The sequence below is a fragment of the Coregonus lavaretus genome, assembly GCF_964263955.1.
Source record: "Coregonus lavaretus genome assembly, chromosome: 5".
Taxonomy (NCBI): Eukaryota; Metazoa; Chordata; class Actinopteri; order Salmoniformes; family Salmonidae; genus Coregonus; species Coregonus lavaretus.
This window is the reverse complement of record NC_139992.1, coordinates 62,327,735-62,350,702: the sequence shown is the minus strand read 5'-3', so window position 1 is coordinate 62,350,702 and position 22,968 is coordinate 62,327,735.

Genomic DNA, 22,968 nt, shown 5'->3' with positions numbered 1-22,968 from the left:
ATTTTCTGATTCTCATCGTCATCTGGTACTGCTCTCATAGCAGGAACAACGGACCCAATAATACACACTCCCACCCAATTATCTGGTAGTACATAATATGCGCTACTCCATCAGAGTCCATTGTACAATTGCACAAATGTTTACCTAGGTAGACAGACCCATTACCCCGTATACACCAGTCTGCAGTCAATGAGCTTTCTATTGGGATGGATGGGAGACAGATTCAATTTTCACAAGGTCTTCTATAACTACCTTTCCAAGTTTGGTTATAAAAAACAAAAAATGTCCTAAGGTCCGGTCGTCGAGGAGGGAAATTGTAAAACTACAGTGCTGGGAGCATGGTCAAAGTCTAATTTACACTGGCTGGGACACCCAATAAAGGGAGCCCTTCACTTACCCCCTGTGGCCTAGCCCACAGACCCAACAGGAAGTGTTCGGGGAGATGCCATTCGCCACCATCTGTGCTGTGGAAAGGAATGAGTTCATAGTGTCTTTGAAGTCTCGTTTTCCTCTCGCAAACTTACCAGCTTCTTCTGGGCCTCTACTCCGGGCCTGCGGTGGTTCCGTTGGCTGGGGACGGTCCCATGATCCTTCTAGGTCATTACTGGCCAGCAGGAGGCAGACGACAGTCCCCACTATCGCGGTGAGACCAATCCAAAAGCAGGTCTTTTGCATTCACCGATCCTCCTCGCCATTCTGATTTCCTGTTTCTGGCACCATCCAGCAGTGGGACGTGTGTATCCACGTATCTCGTTCTGCTACCTTGACAGCAGAGGATGTGGTCAGGAGCACCTGATATGGTCTCTTCCACCGGGGTCTTTCCAAATGTTTCGAAGATCCTAGACCACAATGAAATCTCCTGGTTTCAAGTTGTGGTGAGCAACACCTGCAAGGTTTGGCAGAGAAACCTTCACCCGTGAGAAGAGAGTCTTTAGAACACCGTTAAGAGATACACAATAAGCCACCATGTCCTCCTCCATTCCCTGAAGGGTTAACCTATTTTGGGGGAAAGGAGTGTTAGTCATTCTCATGGGGCGTCCAGTTACTACCTCGTGTGGGGAGAGACCGGTCACAGCGTGAGACCTACCCCTCATGCTCATCAGTGCCAACGGGAGTACTTTCACCCAGGTCAGACTTGTTTCTGCCATGAGTTTGGTCAATTGTGACGACCGGCTCGATTCTGTCTTATGTAGCAAAATTAGAAATTGTGTTTTTTACATTGGATAAAAGTAGAGACTCATACACTACAGTTGAGGAACAATGGGAAAGTAATTCTGGTTTGAAAGTTGATAAACTTGTAACCTCACTTTTGAGGAAATGGCCCTTGAATGTTTTGGTAAAACTACTGGAGAGCTCTTCATTGTCTACACCCATTCAGCATCGTTCACACCCTCTTAAGCCTTAGCCACAACCATCTCTTTAAGGATTCACATGTGAGGCCATGTACTGAACAACCAAAGATTTCAAGACTAAAGGCTGGTTTATATTACGGGTGTGTTCATAAATTAAATCTGGAGTGCCAGAGTGCGCTCAGAGTGCGCTCTGGGCTTTCGTAAACTCAGAGCGTTGTCAGATTGTCAGTCTATCGACAGTTGTCACAGTGACATCATGAACATTCTATTGAAATGGTTACTTGCATAGTGGAGTCTTTTGTTTAGACATGTAGCTAGCTAGCTAAACAATTAACCATAATCCCAACTCATAACATTACTACCCTGCATGAATCTGCAGGTAGCTAACCAACCAGGTTCAATGTTAGCTAGCTAGCTAACATTAGGCTATAACTAGCAATGCAATATGAATAATATTACTACACAGATCATACACGTAACGTTAGCTAGCAAGCCAGCCAGCTAACGCTAGCTAGATAGCTAACAGTACGCTTTACCTTGAAATGAAAACGACTTTCTGACAAAATTAGAAACATGTAATATCTGAAAATGTAGCTAGCTAGACTATCTTACATGGATGGACGCTTCTCCCTTTCTGTCACAGATGGCATGGTTTCCCTTAGTTTGAAGATGTAATCCAGAGACAGGTGTTTTATACAACAGCCTTCTGTGCATTCCGTTTTCGACTCTGTCTGCATATTTGCAGTCAAACGCCAGAATTTTCAACATCTCCTTAGCTATCATACTCTAATTCCACTGATTTCAAAACTCAGTCCTCCAGAAAGTGGAGAGCAACACTTATGCAGTTCTACTACATGCTATCTTTCAAAAAAGCCGCATTAGAAAGGATTACCTACACATACTGACCAGCTCATATTATAGACAGAAGCGTGCTACATGGCAGACCAATCCAAACTCATCTCTCGGCATGTCCAGCCCACTCATTATCTCAGCCAATCATGGCTAGCGGGAAGGTTGCTGTCTCTTTCCTTGGCTAAACCAACTAGGCTCGTAATTTAACAATTTTATTGATATTTACAGGTGGCATACAAGTTTGTTTTGACAAGGCACATTAAGGCACGTGTGTGTATTTGTTTGTGTGTGTGTGCGTATGTTTGCACCCATGCAATTATAAAAAAAAATTAATAATAATTGCCATCATAATTAAAAACCATCTTCCAAATGAGATCATGAGCCTACTGTGATGAACTTCTGTAAACAACAGGGGGGGGGTGTGTGGGGGGAAAGTATATTTTGAAAGTATATTTTGATTTGTTTAACCCCTTTTAGGGTTAGTTACTACATGATTCCATATGTGTTATTTCATAGTTTTGATGTCTACAATGTAGAAAATAGTAAAAATAAAGAAAAACGCTGGAATGAGTAGGTGTTCTAAAACTTTGGACCGGTAGTGTACGTGTTCATGAGACTTTCAGCTTTACATGTTAGTGTGTAGCCCAAACTGTTTGGACACTACAGACAAAAGTTGGCAGATCGGCTGTACCGACTTCAGACGAGTCCCAAGATGCTTGTAGGGCTCATAGAGCAAAACGGAAAACACAATCGTATTCATGAGTGTCTCATCTTTCCATAGTGGGGTCATAATAGTTTGTAGAGAAGACTGATTTTCAGGATGTCTCATGGTGTGACAAACACCGCTCTAGCTCTGTCACCTTTCACTGCAGATGTGGAAGTATGACATAGGCAGATGCGGTGGATTGAGACGCATCCAATGAAAAAAAAACATCTCTAGCTTAAACTGACAGATTTTTTATGGGGATTTTTAAATTATGCTAAATACATTTCCACAGGGGCACAGACATCGTCTGTAGCGGGTTGAAGGTGACAATTTCCCATTTCCTTGATACGCCACCCAATCAGTTGCTTCCATAACACCTTTCATCCAAGAACCAGTGTCTTCTCACTTCATGTCTTTAGTTTTTGATAGACTGCAGTGGGGGACAGCACCATGCACTTCATACAGTTCTCTTTGTGCATCTGTGAGAAGGACCGCTGCTGCGGTTAATGATTCACGATAGTATATGCCATCATTTCTCAGTTCCGTTTTTTCTGGGAGCTTTGTCCAACGTATATCATAGCCTTGGTCTTCTTCAATGGAGGGAACTGCTGTTGTGCAGTGAAGGTGTTTTGGAACCTCCCAGTCTTCCTGATGTGGGGAGGTAAGAGACATTCCTCTGAGTTCTCCTTCCACGTCTGCATCTTCCAAATGCCAGGCATAGTAGGACTGTGCCATACCTGGGAAAATTCCACTTGTTGGTGACTGAATGTAGACATCCTCTGGGTCATAGGAGAGGTGAATATTCATTTTGCACATGAGGTCTCTTCCCAGTAGATTTACTGGGCATGAAGATGCATACAGGAATCGATGACTCCATTTCCCACTTTCCCATGCTACTGGGAGGGCATATGTGAGGGGTTCGATAGAGGGGATGCCTGATGCGCCGACAGTTTGCATTGTTATTTTCGAGGGAATACGTTTCAGGGCTGATTTCTTCAGGACAGAGTCTGCTGCACCAGTGTCTACTAGGAATGGCATTTTTTCTCCCAGTATCTCAATGTCAATTAGTGGATTTTCTGTTGAGAGAGTAGTTAGTTGTAACATCTGTAGGGGTGTTTCCTCTTCTTCCTCTTCTGTTTCTGCCTCATCCAATTGTTGGTCTCTGAAAGGGTCATTTACCCTCATGTTTCTTGGAAGTCCATTCCACTCCTCCCTGCCTTCATTTTCTTGGCAGTCTCTGGCAAAATGTCCTGGTTTACCACAGTTATAACACCTCCGACCGTTTCTTTCCGGGGGTCTAGAGTTCCCACCTCTCCCCCATATTTTCCCTCGTCCCCCACCTCTTCCTCAACCTCCTCTTCCTCCTCCTCTCCCTTCTCTCCCTACCCCACTGTAGTACATCAGCTGCAGTAAGGGCTGTGCCATCCTGTGGGGCTGTTGGAAATTTTGGATACAGGCTGTTCTCTTTTTTCTTTGCTCGTGACCTTCTCTCACTTTGTTATTTTTCCTTTTCTTTGTCTACTTGCTCCACCATTAAACCTTTCGCTGTTCTGTCCTTCTCTTTCAGTGATTCCACTTCTCTGCCTCTTCCAATTTTTCTCTGGCTTCTACAGGTCTCTCTGTACTGAAGGTTCCATCTAAAGGGAATGCTCAATTTTTCCATTTAGTCCATTTAACTGTTTGGTCTAACACCCCGTTCCCAAATTTCTGACTCATCATTTTGGGCCCCGAAATTCGGGACGACCTGTATTTTCATTTTTACTACAACACGTCCCCATTCTCTCTTTTAGTTCCCTATCTTGAAACAGGCACACTTGAAGTATAATCAGCAATACTGTAGTTGTAAAATACAGTTGTATCTCCCCCCTAAAAAATCTGCATGATTGGTGTCACGGATTCGGCCGAGGCTGCCCCTCCTCCTTGCTCGGGCAGGCTTCGGCGTTCATCGTCACCGGAGTACTAGCTGCTGCCGATCTATGTTCTATGTTTCTATGTTGCACCTGTTGTCTATTGTCACACACCTGTTGCCCATTATTGTATCACGCCTTCCCTATTTAACACAGTGGCTCCCAATGTGTTTTGTGCGTGGTTGTTTTTCGTTCCGTGTGTCGTTGGTGAACGGGTTAGTTCCTCCCTGTGTGGAGGTATTATGTGTCGTATTCTTTAGTTAATTCAGTAAAGTACGTTTCTGAGAGTTCTGTGTCCTGCGCCTGACTTCGATCCACCACATTACACTGACACTCGTGACAATTGGTCCATATCAATGTTGTATTTTGTGTCTTTTGTAATTACATTCTTTATTTTATAATACAGGGGTTTAGATATTCATTCTTCACACTAGTGTTCTATTCATACAACATATTCAGTAATAGTAATCTCTCCTTTCATATTTTCACACACCACCTCACTATTTTCCCGTATTTCATTCACACATCACACAGAATCCCTATATCGTTATCAATCGAAGTCCACACTGCAGACGTCATAATAAAACTCATTGTATGCTATTTTTATCGCACTCAAGTTGTTTTGATTATGAGGGGGTCCCTCATGAATTTGCTATCACAAAACATTTAGGAACCCCTCTGGTAGCTGATATGATGAGATATGGATAAGAGCAATATCATTAAAACAATAAAATACAATTGGCAGCCAAGCATCGATCATCATCCAGGTGACATGCATGTCACCAGCATTCAAATAATACCTTCAATATTTATTGGACATTTGCATCAAGTTCACCACCATCCACCACCATGAAGTTCATCATAACTTATTTCATCTGCCTATAAACTCTTAATCCTTTCTCACGTTGTAGTTCTAGTACAACTAATGGTGGAAAAAGTACCCAATTGTCATACTTGAGTTAAAGTAAAGATTCCTTAATAGAAAATGACTCACGTAAATGTGAAGGTCAACCAGTAAAATATTACTTGAGTAGAAGTATTTGGTTTTAAATATACTTAAGTATCAAAAGTAAATGTAATTGTAAAAATATACTTAAGTATCAAAGTAAAAGTATAAATGTATATTAAGCAAACCAGACAGCACCGTTTTTTTTTTTTTTTTACTGATAGCCGGTGGCACACTACATCATGCAGACATCATTTTCAAACAAAGCATTTTGTTTAGTGAGTCTGCCAGATCAGAGGCAGTAGGGATTACCAGGGAAGTTCTCTTGATAAGAGCGTGAATCTGACAATTTTCCTGTCCTGCTAAGCATTCAAAATGTAATGAGTACTTTTGGGTGCCAGGGAAAATGCATGGAGTAAAAAGTACATTATTATTTTAAGGAATGTAGTGAAGTAAAAGTTGTAACAAATATATAAAGTAAAGTACAGATACCCCCAAAAACTACTTGAGTAGTACTTTAACATATTTTTACTTAAGTACTTTACACCACTGAGTACAATGAATCATATCATCGTGTGACTGCAAGTTTCTCGCATAATTAATTTGACCGACACAAAAAGATCCCACCATGTCGAACAAACAAATGCTCTGTCAGCATTTACTAAATTGAAACGTAATGTCCTGTTTCCATCAGCCCAGTCGTGACTTTTTTTATGCATTAGGTAATTCATCTGCATGAAATAGTTGGTTGGAAACCTGGTTAATGAGTGACAAGGAGTTGACATGATGGCACAAACAGATCTGGGACCAGACTAGGGTAGAATATTTCCTACCAGAGTAGAAGAACCAGTCTAATTCTACCCCGTCTTCTATCATAAACCAACCATTGCACCATTGGTAGCAGTGTTTTTTTGTGGTATGGATGTGTCCTTCTAGCACCACTAGGTGGAAGAACTAGCAAAGAAATAAGGTTACAAAAACCCAGCTACAAAAACCCTGCACAGAGTAAAATAATACCAACATATTGATTTGTTTTCATTCCATTTGTCAAAATATGTCTGCTGTAGTTACAGTGGGGGAAAAAAGTATTTAGTCAGCCACCAATTGTGCAAGTTCTCCCACTTAAAAAGATGAGAGAGGCCTGTAATTTTCATCATAGGTACATGTCAACTATGACAGACAAAATGAGAAAAGAAATTCCAGAAAATCACATTGTAGGATTTTTTATGAATTTATTTGCAAATTATGGTGGAAAATAAGTATTTGGTCAATAACAAAAGTTTCTCAATACTTTGTTATATACCCCTTGTTGGCAATGACACAGGTCAAACGTTTTCTGTAAGTCTTCACAAGGTTTTCACACACTGTTGCTGGTATTTTGGCCCATTCCTCCATGCAGATCTCCTCTAGAGCAGTGATGTTTTGGGGCTGTCGCTGGGCAACACGGACTTTCAACTCCCTCCAAAGATTTTCTATGGGGTTGAGATCTGGAGACTGGCTAGGCCACTCCAGGACCTTGAAATGCTTATTACGAAGCCACTCCTTCGTTGCCCGGGAGGTGTGTTTGGGATCATTGTCATGCTAAAAGACCCAGCCACGTTTCATCTTCAATGCCCTTGCTGATGGAAGGAGGTTTTCACTCAAAATCTCACGATACATTGCCCCATTCATTCTTTCCTTTACACGGATCAGTCGTCCTGGTCCCTTTGCAGAAAAACAGCCCCAAAGCATGAAGTTTCCACCCCCATGCTTCACAGTAGGTATGGTGTTCTTTGGATGCAACTCAGCATTCTTTGTCCTCCAAACACGATGAGTTGAGTTTTTACCAAAAAGTTATATTTTGGTTTCATCTGACCATATGACATTCTCCCAATCCTCTTCTGGATCATCCAAATGCACTCTAGCAAACTTCAGACGGGCCTGGACATGTACTGGCTTAAGCAGGGGGACACGTCTGGCAATGCAGGATTTGAGTCCCTGGCGGAGTAGTGTGTTACTGATGGTAGGCTTTGTTACTTTGGTCCCAGCTCTCTGCAGGTCATTCACTAGGTCCCCCCGTGTGGTTCTGGGATTTTTGCTCACCGTTCTTGTGATCATTTTGACCCCACGGGGTGAGATCTTGCGTGGAGCCCCAGATCGAGGGAGATTATCAGTGGTCTTGTATGTCTTCCATTTCCTAATAATTGCTCCCACAGTTGATTTCTTCTAACCAAGCTGCTTACCTATTGCAGATTCAGTCTTCCCAGCCTGGTGCAGGTCTACAATTTTGTTTCTGGTGTCCTTTGACAGCTCTTTGGTCTTGACCATAGTGGAGTTTGGAGTGTGACTGTTTGAGGTTGTGGACAGGTGTCTTTTATACTGATAACAAGTTCAAACAGGTGCCATTAATACAGGTAACGAGTGGAGGACAGAGGAGCTTCTTAAAGAATAAGTTACAGGTCTGTGAGAGCCAGAAATGTTGCTTGTTTGTAGGTGACCAAATACTTATTTTCCACCATAATTTGCAAATAAATTCATTAAAAATCCTACAATGTGATTTTCTGGATTTTTTTTTCTCAATTTGTCTGTCATAGTTGACGTGTACCTATGATGAAAATGACAGGCCTCTCTCATCTTTTTAAGTGGGAGAACTTGCACAATTGGTGGCTGACTAAATACTTTTTTTCCCCACTGTATATAATTGCCACGTGGTGAAATGTAAGGAAACTATCTTCCTTCATCCATCTCTTCTGTGGACTGTGTTACAGTCCAATGTGTCTGGTCACTTATATTTACATATACTGTGTTTACTTTGGGTTCAAGTTCTACTAGAACAATCCAGAAAAGACCAGAGATAATGAAACACCTGAGGTAAGGAAACCTTAGATCATTGGCTCAATGTGAGGGATACACACACACAGACACACAGACTGATCTATAAGTAGCCAAGCTGAGGGCTGGAGGAGGAAAGGGAAGACCAAGCTTATGAACTGCTCCCCAATGGACCAACCCACAAGGCATTGGTTTTCATCTCTGTCCACATGAAAAGATGAGAGGAAAGAGAGAAAGGGAGAATAAAGGAATGGGAATAGCTGAGTGGAAGGAACTGTCAACCTTGTTTGTTGAAGTGAAGTTTTGGATTAATTGTTCCTGTCTGTGTGTCTTGGGGTAGAGGTGGAGTGCGGGCACTGTGAGATTTTGATTATCTCCATGTTCGGGTTAGATGGTGCGATGGCAATTCTCACTAACTATAAAGGCAATAACGGTGATAACCAAGTCCCTACAAAGACTACCAGGAAGGGATTTCTGTTTTCTAAATCTCTGCGCTCCCTTTTCATTCTCTATCCTGCTGTTTGGTGTAATACAGCAGTCTCTCTCTCTCTCTCTCTCTCTCTCTGCTCCAGTTAGAGGCACTGCGACGCCGTGCTTTGAGCACACACACTGCATCGCCATTCATAGTATTTCTGCCATGGCGTACGCATGCTGCCAGCCCAGCGCACTGCAGTTCTGTGCTGCAGAGAAGATGCAGGGTGCCTGCCATGCACCAGGGGGGGGGTGCTGGAGCTATTTATAGCAGCGGAGGGATTTAAATAGCCTATGCGTGAAGCTATAGGGACCATAGGCAGTGGATGGGATGAGGGGGATTTGATGAAGTCAGAGGGTACAGTATTTATTGGTGTCATGGTTCGGGCTAGGCCCCTTAGTTCCAGTGATGGGAAATCTTAATTCTACAGCATTCCAGACGATTCTGTGCTTCCAACTTTGTTGCAACAGTTTGGGGAAGTCCTGTTTCAGCATGACAATGCCCCCGTGCACAAAGCGAGGTCCATACAGAAATGGTTTATCGAGATAGGTGTGGAAGAACTGGACTGCACAGAGCCCTGACCTCAACCCCATTGAACACCTTGGGGATGAATTGGAACGCCAAATGTGAGCCAGGCCTAATCGCCCAACATCAGTGCCCGACCTCACTAATGCTCTAGTGGAAAGCCTTCCCAGAAAAGTGGAGGCTGTTATAGCAGCAAAGGGGGGACCAACTCCATATTAATGCCCATGATTTTGTATTGAGATGTTCGATGAGCAGGTGTCCACATACTTTTGGTAATGTAGCGTATAAGCCCCGAACGGGAGCAATCATTATATCTGGGGAGTTTATTTCACTTAGAGACTGTGCCAATCATTCTCACGCTTTCCCCCCATTTTTGACGACAAAGTGTTCTGTTGCCATGGTGAAAATTGGCTTTGTGCTCCAACGTCTCAGCATATTGCTGGGGCTATTGAATGAGTCATCGCCTGCATCGGCTGTTTATTTTTATCTGTCAATATTGCTGTTCGCTTCAGCAAATGCACCGTCCACACCAGATGACGAGAACAAAGACGAGGAGAGAATCAGAGTTATTTTTGGTATCGGAGACAGCTCTCAAATGGACAAACAGTACAAACCATACTGTACAAATAGTTTTGATTGTCCAAGGTGAAATGTTAGGAAAATAGATGACATTGATTGATGGGTCTCTTTATGAGCACATCAAAATGACTTTGTATCGATCAAGCCATCAATATGTCAAGGCTGATTGAGTAGGGCAGGGGTTCCCAAACTTTTTCACTTTGGCCCCCCTTCCAGCATTGGGAAAATCCTGAGCCCCCCTGCGTGTGCAGGCCACATCTATTTTTATGGACACAAGCACTGTTCATGACACAAACTGTTCACACCCGTCTTGTTGGTGGAGAGAATTTCACAGGTTTAAAGCTTGTTTCCTGCAATTCTACACAATTTGTCATGAGGTGGAAAGAACATTTTGCAGTTTTAAATCTAATTTTCTTGCAATTCTATACATTTTGCCATGTCTAATGTGTATTCATGTGATATTTGAGTGAAAATAATATTACAACAATATACAGTACCAGTCAAAAGTTTGGACACACCTACTCATTCAAGGGTTGTAGAATCATAGTGAAGACATCAAAACTATGAAATAAAACATATGGAATCATGTAGTAACCAAAAAAGTGTTAATCAAATCAAAATATATTTTATATGTGAGATTCTTCATATAGCCACCCTTTGCCTTGATGACAGCTTTACACACTCTTGGCATTCTCTCAACTAGCTTCACCTGGAATGCTTTTCCAACAGTCTTGAAGGAGTTCCCACATTTGCTGAGCACTTGTTGGTTTCTTCTTCCTCACTATGCCAAGCCATCTCAATTGGGTTGAGGTCGGGGGATTGTGGAGGCCAGGTCATCTGATGCAGCACTCCATCACTCTCCTTCTTGGTAAAATAGCCCTTACACAGCCTGGAGGTGTGTTGGGTATTGTCCTGTTGAAAAACAAATAATAGTTCCACTAAGCCCAAACCAGATGGGATGGCGTATCGCTGCAGAATGCTGTGGTAGCCATGCTGGTTAAGTGTGCCTTGAATTCTAAAAAAAATCACAGACAGTGTCACCAGCAAAACACCCCCACACCATAACACCTCCTCCTCCATACTTTACGGTGGGAACTACACATGCAGAGATCATCCGTTCACCCACACCGCGTCTCACAAAGACACTGCGGTTTTAACCAAAAATCTCAAATTTGGACTCCAGACCAAAGGACAAATGTCCACCGGTCTAATTAAAGTCTTAAAGTAATAATGGATTGTTGTTTCTCTTTGCTTATTTGAGCTGTTCTTGCCATAATATGGACTTGGTCTTTTACCAAATAGGGCTATCTTCTGTATACCCCCCACCCCCCTACCTTGTCACAACACAACTGATATGCTCAAACGCATTAAGAAGGAAATCAATTCCACAAATTAACTTTTAAGAAGGAACACCTGTTAATTGAAATGCATTCCAGGTGACTACCTCATGAAGCTGGTTGAGAGAATGCCAAGACTGTGCAAAGCTGTCATCAAGGTAAAGGGTGGCTATTTGAAGAATCTCAAATATAAAATATATTTGTTTAACACTTTTTTGGTTTCTACATGATTCCATATGTGTTATTTCATAGTTTTGATGTCTTCACTATTATTCTACAATGTGACACATTTTAAAAATAAAGAAAAACCCATGAATGAGTAGGTGTGTCCAAACTTTTGACTGGTAGTGCACACAGTGGCTTGCGAAAGTATTCACCCCCTTGGCATTTTTCCTATTTTGTTGCCTTACAACCTGGAATTAAAATTGATTTTTTGGGGGTTTGTATCATTTGATTTACACAACATGCCTACCACTTTGAAGATGCCAAAAATGTTTTTGTGTGAAACAAACAAGAAATAATACAAAAAAACAGAAAACTTGACCGTGCATAACTATTCACCCCCCCCCCAAAGTCAATACTTTGTAGAGCCACCTTTTGCTGCAATTACAGATGCAGATGTCTCTATAAGCTTGGCACATCTAGCCACTGGGATTTTTAGTTTTTTGTTGTTGTAATTTTTAGCAGACACTCTTATCCAGAGCGACTTACAGTTAGTGAATGCATACATTTTCATACTAGCCCCCCGTGGGAAAACTAACCCACAACCCTGGCGTTGCAAGCGCCATGCGCTACCAACTGAGCTACAAGGCAAAACTGCTCCAGCTCCTTCAAGTTGGATGGGTTCCGCTGGTGTACAGCAATCTTTAATTCATACCACAGATTCTCAATTGGATTGAGGTCTGGGCTTTGACTAGGCCATTCCTAGACATTTCAATGTTTCCCCTTAATCCACTCGAGTGATGCTTTAGCAGTATGCTTAGGGTCATTGTCCAGCTGGAAGGTGAACCTGCGTCCCAGTCTCAAATCTCTGCAAGACTGAAACAGTTTTCCCTCAAGAATTTCCCTGTATTTAGCCCTATCCATCATTTCTTCAATTCTGACCAGTTTCCCAGTCCCTGCAGATGAAAAACATCCCCACAGCATGATGCTGCCACCACCATGCTTCACTGTGGGGATGGTGTTTTCAGGGTGATGAGAGGTGTTGGGTTTGCGCCAGACATAGCGTTTTCCTTGATGGCCAAAAACCTCTATTTTATTCTCATCTGACCAGAGTACCTTCATCCATATGTTTGGCGAACACCAAACGTGTTTGCTTATTTATTTCTTTAAGCAATGGCTATTTTCTGGCCACTCTTCCGTAAAGCCTAGCTCTGTGGAGTGTACGGTTTAAAGTGGTCCTATGGACAGATACTCCAATCTCCGCTGTGGAGCTTTGCAGCTCCTTCAGGGTTATCTTTGGTCTCTTTGTTGCCTTTCTGATTAATACCCTCCTTGCCTGGTCCGTGAGTTTTGGTGGGCGGCCCTCTCTTGGCAGGTTTGTTGTGGTGCCATATTCTTTCAATTTTTTATAATGGATTTAATGGTGCTCCATGGGATGTTCAAAGTTGTGGATATTTTTCTATAACCCAACCCTGATCTGTACTTCTCCACAACTTTGTCCCTGACCTGTTTGGAGAGCTCCTTGGTCTTCAAATACTGAGATCATGTGACAGATCATGTGACACTTAGATTGCACACAGGTGGACTTTATTTAACTAATTATGTGACTTCTGAAGGTAATTGGTTGCACCAGATCTTATTTAGGGGCTTCATAGCAAAGGGGGTGAATACATATGCACGCACCACTTTTCCGTTATGTATTTTTTAGAATTGTTTGAAACAAGTTATTTTTTTCATTTCACTTCACCAATTTTGACTATTTTGTATATGTCCATTACATGAAATCCAAATTGTAATGCAACAAAATAGGAAAAACGCCAAGGGGGATGAATACTTTTGCAAGGCACTGTATGGGCAAAAAAAAACTAAATTAAAGAACATTAGCTGACATGGTCTAGTTGATCTGGACATTTCTGACAAGTTATAAATAGCTCTCTAAGGTATGCAATGACTAACATGACAAGAGGAACTGATGATACACTACCCAATTTTGAAATTGCACCTTGTGCATTCTGCTATTACAACTTCAAGAGTAAGTTTATAGCCGGACTGAATTCCTTTAAAATAAAAAAGGACCCCCACGCCCCCTCTGCCTACCCCTCATGTTTTGGGAACCGGTGGAGTAGGGGACAGTGCTCTGATCGTTAGGTTAGGAAGTAGGCCAAGATATTGAAGCCGCTGAACCAAGGGACAATTTGATGAAGCTATGCTTGCGCTCAATTCATACTTGCCTTCTTTAGAAAGGTGTGTGTGCACATATGTTAAATGCTCAAAGTGCTAAATCCAGATGGTAGGCGGAGTCCAAAAACGTTTTGCACTATATGAGCACTTTACACATTTGCACCCGCAGTTTTGTCCAGTATGTTTCCAATACAATGTTTTTTTCCTTGGGTTCCTTGTTTTTATATTGTCCAGTTTTGAGTGTGAGAACTCGTTCTCTTTGCAATGTTTGTCCGACAACCAATGTTACATTTACATTTACATTTTAGTCATTTAGCAGACGCTCTTATCCAGAGCGACTTACAGTTAGTGAATACATTTTTTTTTTTTTTACACTGGCCCCCCGTGGGAATCGAACCCACAACCCTGGCGTTGCAAACACCATGCTCTATCAACTGAGCTACATCCCTGCCGGCCATTCCCTCCCCTACCCTGGACGACACTGGGCCAATTGTGCGCCGCCCATGAGTCTCCCGGTCGCAGCCAGCAGAGCCTGGATTCGAACCAGGATCTCTAGTGGCACAGTTAGCACTGCGATGCAGTGCCTTAGACCACTGCGCCACTCAGGAGACTGCTGAACTGAACTGCTAATTAAAGCACACCTAGCCTTCCCTTTTGATGCAGAAACAAGAGATCATGTGTGGCTGTTTTATGAAAATCTGGGAATATTTGGCGAAGGAAACATTTCTGGATGGTCTCAGGGAATGTAAAACAGTTAGGAAGGGGTACTTTTAAAACGGGAGTGAGTGAAGTAGCAGCAAATATGTTGAACAAGCAACTAATGAGCATGGAGAGCCTCCAACCTGGACTCAGGGGTAGACGTAACATAGTACAGGGCTTTGGTAAGTATTCAGACCCCTTGACTTTTTCTACGTTTTGTTACGTTACAGCCTTCTTATAAAATGGATTAAATTGTTTCCTCCCACCTCAATCTACACACAATACACCTTAATGACAAAGTAAACGTTTTTTAAATTTTTATATTTTGAAAAATTTACATAAGTATTCAGACCCTTTACTCAGACTTGAGTATTCTTGGCTATGATGCTACAAGCTTGGCACACCTGTATTTGGGGAGTTTCTCGCATTCTTCTCTGCAGATCCTCTCAAGCTCTGTCAGGTTGGATGGGGAGTGTTGCTGCACAGCTATTGTCAGGTCTCTCCAGAGACGTTCGATTGGGTTCAAGTTCGAGCTCTGGCTGGGCCACTCAAGGACATTCAGAGACTTGTCCCGAAGCCACTCCTGCATTGTATTAGCTGTGTGCTTAGGGTTGTTGTCCTGTTGGAAGGTGAACCTTCGTCCCAGTCTGAGGTCCTGAGTGCTCTGGCGCAGGTTTTCATCAAGGATCTCTCTGTACTGAAATGTTTTGCTACCCTTCTCCAGATCTGTGCCTCGACACAATCCTGTCTCGGAGCTCTATGGACAATTCCTTTGACCTCATGGCTTGGTTTTTGCTCTGACATGCAATGTCAACTGTGGGACCTTTATATAGACAGATGTGTGCCTTTCCAAATCATGTCCAATCAATTGAATTTACCACAGGTGGATTCCAATCAAGTTGTAGAAACATCTCAAAGATGATCAATGGAAACAGGATGCACCTGAGCTCAATTTCGAGTCTCATAACAAAGGGTCTGAATACTTATGTAAAAAAATGTCTAAACCCGTTTTCACTTTGTCATTATGTGGTATTGTGTGTAGATTGATGAATTTTTATTTATTTAATCAATTTTAGAATAAGGCTGTAATGTAACAAATGTGGAAAATGTCAACGGGTCTGAATACTTTCCAAATGCACTGTAAATGTAAATCTGAGACCCTCCCAATTAGTATATGTTACGCTTCATATGGTATGTATTAATTTCAAATTGTATTTGTGGATGTCCATCTATTTCGTGTGATATGTTACGAATTCCAATTTGTTGTGCCTAGCGTTGGGGTTAAGGTGAGGTTAGGGGTTAGCTAACATGCAGAGTAGTTGCTAATTAGCTACAATGCTAAAGTTGACCGTGATGAGATTTGAAGACGCAACCTCTGGGTTGATTGAAAATATTCTAATTTTTTTTAAAATACATACATAAGGGCTCTCCAGCCGGTGACGCCCCCACTAGACGTTCGCATTATACACCCACCGATCCACCTCCACCAACCACCCTACTTTCGTTTATGCCTTAAGTAACCTTATGTAACCATACCAAACGTAACATATTACAGCTGTGAGTCATTCTGGGTAAGTCTCTATGAGCTCTGCACACCTGGATTTTACAATATTTGCCCATTATTCTTTAAAAAAGTATTCAAGCGCTGTGAAGGTTGTTGTTGATCATTGTTAGACAGCCATTTTCAAGTCTAGCCATACATTTACAAGCCGATTTAAGTCAACTGTAATTAGGTCACTCAGGAACATTCAATATTATCTTGGTAAGCAACTCCAGTGTATATTTGGCCTTGTGTTTTAGGTTATTGTCCTGCTAAAAGGTGAATTTGTCTCCCAGTGTCTGTTGGAAAGCAGACTGAACCAGGTTTTCCTCTAGGAGTTTGCCTGTGCTTAGCTCTATTCCGTTATTTATTTATTTTTACTCCCTAGTCCTTGCAGATGACAAGCATACCCATAACATGATGCAGCCACCACCATGCTTGAAAATATGAAGAGTGGTACTCATTGATGTGTTGTATTGGATTTGCCCCAAACATAACACTTTGTATTCAGGACAAAAAGTAAATTTCTTTGCCACATCTTTTGCATTATTAATTTAGTGCTTTATTTTAAACAGGATGCATGTTTTGGAAAAAATTTTTTATTCTGTACAGGCTTCCTCCTTTTCACTCTGTCATTTTATGTTAGAATTGTGGAGTAACTACAATGTTGTTGATCCATCCTCAGTTATCTCCTATCACAGCCATTTAACCCTGTAACTGTTTTAAAGTCACCATTGGTCTCATGATGAAATCCCTGAGTGTTTTCCTTCTTCTCCGGAAACTGTGTTAGGTAGGACGCCTGTATCTTTGTAGTGACTGGGTGTATTGATACACCATACAAAGTGTAATTAATAACTGCACCATGCTCAAAGGGATATTCAATGTCTGCTTCTTTTTTTTAACCATTAGGTGCCCTTCTTTGGAAACCATTGGAAAACCTATGTTGTTGAATCTGTGCTTGAAATTCACTGCTCGACTGAAGGACCTTACAATTATTTTTATGTGTGGGGTACAGAGATGGGGTCATTTAAAAATCATGTTAGACACTATTATTGCAAACAGAGTCCATGCAACTTATTATGTGACTGGTTATGCACATTTTTACTCCTGAACTTATTTAGACTTGCCATAACAAAAGGGTTGAATACTTGAGTCAAGACATTTTAGCTTTTTATTAATTTGTGAACATTTCTAAAAAAACAATTCCGCTTTGACAATATGGGGTATTGTGTGTGTGTAGATCAGTGACACAATCTCAATTTAGTCCATTTTAAATTCCAGCTGTAACACAACAAAATGTGGAAAAAGTCAAGGTGTACGTAGGCATACTTTCTGAACGCACTGTATGTATGGCATGACCAAATCGGAGAGATACGTAGGAGCAAGTCCATGTAATGCTTTGAAGGTTACCAGTAAAACCTTGAAATCAGCCTTAGCCTTAAAAGGAAACCAGTTTAGAGGCTATGACTGGAGTAATATGATTGCATTTTGAGATTCTAGTCAAGATTCTAGCAGCCATATTTTGCACTAGCTGAAATGTATTAAGTACCTTATCTGGGTAGCTGGAGAGTAGAGCATTGCAGTAGTCTAATCTTGAAGTGACAAAAGCATGGATTAGCTTTTCTGCATACATTTTTGACAAAGTTTCTGATTCTTGCAATGCTACAAAGATGGAAAAAAGCTGCTTTTGAAATTATGTTTGATATTTTTGTCAAAAGAGAGATCAGGGTCCAGAGTCCTTCAGTTTTATTTGAGAAGCCTGTACAACCATCAATATTCATTGTCAGATCCGCAGCAGATCTCTTTGTTTCTTGGGAACTAGCATCTCTATTTTGTTTGCGTTTAAAATTAAAACATTTGCCGCCATCTACTTCCTTTTGTCTGAGTCAATTTTGGGTCTTCACCATTTTTCATTGAAATGTACAGCTGTGTGTCGTCTGCATAGCAGTGAAAGTTGACATTGTGTTTCCAAGAGGTAGCATATATAGTGCAAACAATAGTGGTCCTACAATGGAACCTAGAGGAACACCGTAACCAGTGATGTAGTACCACATATTGAGTGTCTCTGTCTTGTGTCGGATAAGTTTTTGCTCGGTCTTGGACAATGAGGACTCATAATTTATTCTCGAGACCAGCCAAGACCATCGAAGTCAGCACATACAGTGCATTCGCCTTGTGGCTGATCAATAGACCGTATGCCGTCCATACTACCCAATGGTCAGGGCCACCCTCATGATCTCCCGTTGCTTACTAAACAATTGTTCCAGTTGTTCAAGACCGGTTTCATCCCTACTTCTACTATCCCTAGGAGGATACACACACACATTCTGACAAGAGTGTCAGTGTAGGAGTGAGAGCTACTTTATTGAGGAAAAATGCACTTACTATGAATGTGATATGTGGTTGTCCCACCTAGCTATCTTAAGATGAATGCACTAACTGTAAGTCGCTCTGGATAAGAGTGTCTGCTAAACGACATAAATGTCAAATGTGATAAGCAGATATACATGTAAACAGGGCTGAAAAGTGACTGGTAGCAGGAATATATACAGTTGAAGTCGGAAGTTTACATACACTTAGATTGGAGTCATTAAAACTAGTTTTTCAACCACTCCACAAATTTCTTATTAACAAACTATAATTTTGGCAAGTCGGTTAGGAGATTTACTTTGTGCATGACACAAGTAATTTTTCCAACAATTGTTTACAGACAGATTATTTCACTTATAATTCACTGTATCACAATTCCAGTGGGTCAGAAGTTTACATACACTAAGTTGATTGTGCCTTTAAAAACAGCTTGGAAAATTCCAGAAAATGATGTCATGGCTTTAGAAGCTTCTGATAGGCTAATTGACATCATTTGAGTCAATTGGAGGTGTACCTCTGGATGTATTTCAAGGCCTACCTTCAAACTCAGTGCCTATTTGCTTGACATCATGGGAAAATCAAAAGAAATCAGCCAACACCTCAGATTCTTTTTTGTAAACCTCCAAGTCTGGTTCATCCTTGGGAGCAATTTCCAAATGCCTGAAGGTACCACGTTCATCTGTACAAACAATAGTACGCAAGTATAAACACCATGGGACCACGCAGCCGTCATACCGCTCAGGAAGGAGACGTGTTCTCTCTCCTAGAGATGAACGTACTTTGGTGCGGAAAGTGAAAATCAGACTATGGTTTGCAACTGCACATGGGGACAACTATCGTACTTTTTGGAGAAATGTCCTCTGGTCTGATGAAACAAAATAAAACTGTTTGGCCATAATGACCATCGTTATGTTTGGAGGAAAAAGGGGTGAGCTTGCAAGTCGGAGAACACCATCCCAACCGTGAAGCATGGGGGTGGCAGCATCATGCTGTGGGGGTGCTTTGCTGCAGGAGGGACTGGTGCACTTCACAAAATAGATGGCATCATGAGGAAGGAAAATTATGTGGATATATTGAAGCAACATCTCAAGACATCAGTCAGGAAGTTAAAGCTTGGTCGCAAATGGGTCTTCCAAATGAACAATGACCCCAAGCATACTTCCAAAGTTGTGGCAAAATGGCTTAAGGACAACAAAGTCAAGGTATTGGAGCACCATCACAAAGTCCTGACCTCAAACCTATAGAACATTTGTGGGCAGAACTGAAAAAGCATGTGCGAGCAAGGAGGCTAACAAACCTGACTCAGTTACACCAGCCTGACAGAGCTAATAAATCATTCTCTCTGCTATTTATTCTGACATTTCACATTCGTAAAATAAAGTGGTGATCCTAACTGACCTAAGACAGGGAATTTTTGCTAGGATTAAATGTCAGGAATTGTGAAAAACTGAGGTCAAATGTATTTGGCTAATGTGTATGTAAACTCCGACTTCAACTGTAAATCTGGTAATATACTAATGGTAATATCCACATGTAAACTGGACTAGTATTGACCAGTAGCAGGATAAATAGATGGATACTAATGGTAATCAAATGAGGACTAAAAGAGATCCTAATAAAATAAAATGTACACTCTTAGAAAATGGTTTGCTATCTAAAACCTAAAGGTATCTTCGGCTGTCCCCATAGGAGAACCCTTTGAAGAACCCTTTTTTGGTTCCAGGCAGAACCCTTTTGGTTCCAGGTAGAACCCTTTGCACAGAGGGTTATACATGGAATCCAATCTAGTTCTACCTGGAAACAAAAAGGGTTCTACCTGGAACCAAAAATGGTTCTCCTATGGGGACAGCTGAAGAACCCTTTTGGAACCCTTTTTTTCTAAGCGTGTATCCCCCGAACTGTACAATCACCCCCTCTCGCTTTCTCCCTTTTCCTCCCTCGGCATCCGTCTCCATCCCTCTATAGCATGAGTTCATTCGCTGGACTAGCTGATGGAGGGATCGGAGAGAAGAGAGATTTGCCAAAACCCTTCTCTGGGCAGCATCTGCTTTCCCATTCATGCATGTCTCATCACAGTCATTTTCGAGTCTCATAGCAAAGGTTCTGAATACTTACAGTATGTAAATAAGGTATTTATGTTTTTTTAATTTAAATACATTTGCAATTCTAAAAACCTGTTTTTTGCTTTGTCATTATGGGGTATTGTGTGTAGATTGATGAGGATTCTTTAAAAAATAAATAAAAAAAACATTTTAGAATAAGGCTGTAACCTAACAAAGTGGAAAAAGTGAAGGGGTCTGAATACTTTACGAATGCACTGTAAAGCCACTTGGTCAGGCCAATATCCAAACTCCTTTCATGACACATTAATATCTTATTGCCTATTGAAACCTGGGCTTCCTACTTTACTTGTAACATTAGTGTCCTTTACTTTTATTGAAAATTATCCTCAAACGTTTTTGCGCTCGCCATCATTTTCTTGATTCGCTGGAAGGGAAGGATGAGGGAAATTGTTTGTGGGAAGTTGTAACATATTTTGTGTTTTTATCTATTATAGATCTGTTTGGGTTAGTGATAATTTACAGAGTGGCTCTCTATTTGCCGGCAGCATGCATTTTTCACCATTCTGAATGTCTAAAGAATCCATATGTTCTTCTAAAATATGAACACAGAAAACTGGACATTTTGAACTCTTATTATGGTGGCGATTTGACACAATTTACAATCATGGTCTTGAATTGGACTCAAATGTTTCTGGTCTCGGTGTTGACTCGGTCTTGGGTCCCCTCGCCCCCCTTCGGTCTTGGTCTTGACTCAGACTCGATTTGCTCCGGTCTTGAATCGGTCTCGAACACGACACTGACCGAAACTTGATCATTTCAAATCTACCTGAATTGCCTATTGGGTATAAAGGTTAGGGGTCAATGTGGAATTAGATTATTCAATATTGGAATGTGGCATGGAGAACATCTAGGGAGAACCTTGCTTGCGAAACCATTAACCTCCGCTGTCCTCCAAGATGTTGTATTTGGAGGAGACGTTCAGATAAGGTCCCGAGGGGTTTCACTGGCTGCTCGGGATGTTCAAATGTCCCTAGTCTGGCAAAGCCATCTGTGATGTGGGAGGAAAGTGAACGAGGCATTCTTAAGTGTCACATTATTCAGATTTAAACTTGTTGTGTCTCTTATCCACAACTCCATAAGCGCCACCTCGACTGATTGTTTTTCCATGTTTAGCCGACGTTTGCCAAATGTTACCTTGGAGAGAGTTCACGCTGCATTAGGAAACCTAATATTGTGCTAGGGCTTTCCACACTGGACGTTAAAGCTTATGGGTGATTTCCCACCACATAAACACAGCCAATTTAGCAATTTCAATGTCCCTGTGACTGAGTCGTGCTTGATTTCCTTCATATATATATATATATATATATATATATGGGTTTTTGGCTTGGAACAATCCCTCTAGTCCATCTACAACAGGGATGGGCAACTTTTGTTGGCCCGCGCCGGGGGAGGGGGTGAATTAGTTGGGGTCTCAACTTAATGGTAGAATACACAAGGTGCAATTCAAAAATGTGGTTGTGCATCAGCAGTTTTTCTCTTATGTCAGTCACTCAATTAGCCCATGTCAGCTAACATTTTTTAGATTGGTAAATTAGCTAAACTATCTAAACTTGTAGTAATCATGGTCCAATTACCGACCGGGGGGCCCCATTTGATTTTGTTAGTTACTCTCACTCAGATATCATGTTCAAAACTGCAAATATTTGTCTCCACCCCATGGCAAAATGACTAGAATTGCATGAAATTAGTTATAAAATTGCTAAATTGTCTCTCGACCCCATGGAAAAATGTGTACAATTGCAGCAAACTTGCTTTAAAACAGCAACATTTTCACTACGCCCCATGGCAAGATGTGTAAAATTGCAGGAAATTAACTCTAAAAAAGATGCCAAGAGGGGGGCCACTAAAATGTTTTGCTTGCAAAGTCCAGTGCTCTGACTGGATGTGGGTACTCAGAACCGTGAGTCACTGCGGCCCCTCATGATGAGTTCAGATTTTCTGTGGCCCCCACCCCCATCAAAGTTGCCCATCCCTGATCTACAGCAACGTCATGTGTTATGTGGAGTGAATAAGTAGGGCAAAAAGGAGTGTTTGAGGGAAGTCAGAGGGATGTGTATGGGGTTGTCACAGAGAAGCTAAGTGTGTGTTTGTGTGTCTGTGTGTGTATGTCCCCATTCTCCTAGTGCTCTCCCAGGAAGTGGAAGTATGTTCCAAAACAGTGATCAACTCTTGCAGTGACTGCATCAGATCAGGAGTGTACTGCGTGTGGTACAAACAACTGGTGAGGAGAGCCGTATATCTATGTGTGATAGCAGTGCAAAAACTACAGATTATTATTTATTTATTTTCACCTTTAACCAGTTAAGCCAGTTGAGAACAAGTTCTCATTTACAACTGCGACCTGGCCAAGATAAAGCAAAGCAGTGCGATTTTAAAAACAACAACACAGAGTTACATATGGGG